At 35.7% G+C, this 2,387-nt stretch overlaps 1 pseudogene; it reads right to left on the bottom strand.

Moving 5' to 3' along the window:
* The window catches only part of LOC119587420, a 4,999-nt pseudogene extending 2,636 nt beyond the window's left edge, over nt 1-2,363 (bottom strand).
* Between the last annotated feature and the right edge of the window lie 24 nt (nt 2,364-2,387).

The raw sequence follows: 2,387 nt of genomic DNA, 5'->3' as shown, positions 1-2,387 counted from the left end.
AGAGCTGAAACAAGAAATGTGAGGCACACAGACCCAATGAGTTGATTCATAAAAGGCTTCTGATGTAAAATAAAAGCAGCTAAATGGTGTAGTACAAATGAAAAGTGAAAATATCAAAACATTTCCCCAAAAATCAAAGATAACATATTTTACGCACATAAATATGCAATATTCATGTGAAGGCCTACAAAATGTGAAAGCAGGACTGAGTAATAAGAACAATTTATCCAGACAAACATCCCTAGGAGAAAAAGATCTAAAAATATACACTTTGTCACTGTGATCTCAAGTATAATTTTTTACAGGTTACCATTCCGTGCAACCTTCATTTTTCCCTACATAATCTTACATGGAGAACTGGACTTACCTAATCGTTTGGAATATAAAACACATTAGGATTCAAAATATAAAAAACTCGTGAGCATACATATAAAACTGTCACATTTAATAAGCAAGGAGAATGTAAGATTATGTCAGTATACCTTTGTCACAACCTGCTTCAAGGACAGCCTCTGAAGCCACACGGTTGCTGTGGGTTTCATGTTCCTTTTCCGTCCGTTGTACCCCAACGCAGACCTGACTCTGAGCTGCCAACCCAACCCAAAAGGCTGAAGCTGATATTCTTTGTAACAAAGAATTGTTTCAGAGCATTATCAGGGGAAGTTTCATGAATTTGCCAAACTTCTCAATTCTCATCAGTGTGAAAGGATGGACGGCTCTCCTTTTCTGAAGCACCAAGATCTGTGCCCCTTGCTTCATCTCGTAACACAATTTTCTTTATTGCTTTGGTTTCCTTCCACTTCCAACCTTCTCAGGAGTCAGCTTGTGGTAGCAACATGAAAAACAGAATAATGATAGGAGCGAGTGCAGCCTTGGAAAACCTCGCATTATGGGGAGAGAGGTCTGCACAGAGTGAAGGCCAATCAGTATTGCTGATTTTCCTACAGAGGCATTTTCTTCCACATGATGATACTTCTGAGAAGGATCTGTCACATAACTGACTGGAACTGGAGACTGTTGGTTCTCTAAGGGTTTCCTGGTTTCTAATTTCTCCTCTTACCAGTGCATGTTACAACAGCTTCATAATCCCTACCACTTCTTCTCTGTGATCTAATAAGGTTGCTTCATCATCTGAGAGTTCCAGTGAATGATGACCTTACCACCATGCACTCACTGAAAGTATGGTTTGTCTTTCTGTGCACTTTAACACGGTCTTTCAGGACTCTCTGCACCAACTACAGTGAGCTTGAGTGTATTGTGAAGAACAGAATCGATATCAACCTGCAAAAAACAATAAAAAATTGTTTAATACACCAAATCATAGGATATAAAAAATCAATTATTGTGACTATTACTTACTGTAATATCTATTTCATATTCATGTGGTAGAATACTGATATCTAAACAAGCTATAAATACTATTAATAAACCAGTTGAAGTGACAGAAAGTATTTGAAATTTACAATACTGGTTCTGTTCATTTAACTGTTATAATACCCAAAGTATACCTCAGGGAAGATGACAAATACAAAACAAAAATTTTCTACTATAATTTAAATTTCCTAAAAATGATTGCGATATTACAATAAGTCCATTAATTTACATCTAAAATCCTATTCTCCAATATGATATCCACACCAACTTTATCATTCTTATATTACTATTACCAATCCACTGCCAATATCCAGGACATAATTACTACCTTGTTACATTTGCTATTCTTTCTGGAGTTTTAAAAGATGAGCCACCTATGCTCTTTTTCTCAGATAATCATTTTAGTGAAAATCGAGCAACTTTTCTGGTAACGTATCAGGATCAGCCTCACAGCTTGGTTCTGAGTCAGTTCTGCAAGGAGAACTTCTGACATTTTCTCTAAAAAGACTCGCAGAGAGAGTGGCAGTCCACCCTGTTGATTAGAGAAAACAGCAAATAGAAAGAACTTAATAAGGCAAACATCACTCATTAGAATTATGCAAATTTTTATTTATATGCTATAAGTATAACAAGTTAAAAAGAAATCGTGACTGCTTGCTCTTATAGCTCATGGATTTTTATATATCCATTCTTCTTACAAATACGATTAATAAAATCCGACAATGCCAATCCCCTTGTGGTATTCAAAGTTGCAATGCTTCTTCGACAACACTGTACACACTGTTTTCATAAGAACTGCGAAAAGTTACAAGTCAAATAATTTTTTTATATACATTTCATAAAAACAAACTAAGAACCTGTTTACCAGATTTTCCCCTGAGGAATTCCATTAAAAGTATGACTGGAAGATTGAGTAAACTTGCTTTCCAGTCTTCAGGCTTTGTGATAAAGATGTCTTTGTGAAATTGAAAAGATGATTCAAATGTCATGGCGCCATTTCAATAATCTGGATC

Source organism: Penaeus monodon, chromosome 22 (genome assembly GCF_015228065.2).
Source record: "Penaeus monodon isolate SGIC_2016 chromosome 22, NSTDA_Pmon_1, whole genome shotgun sequence".
Taxonomy (NCBI): Eukaryota; Metazoa; Arthropoda; class Malacostraca; order Decapoda; family Penaeidae; genus Penaeus; species Penaeus monodon.
Note: the sequence above shows the minus strand (reverse complement) of the source record. Positions and strands in the feature narration are given on the sequence as shown.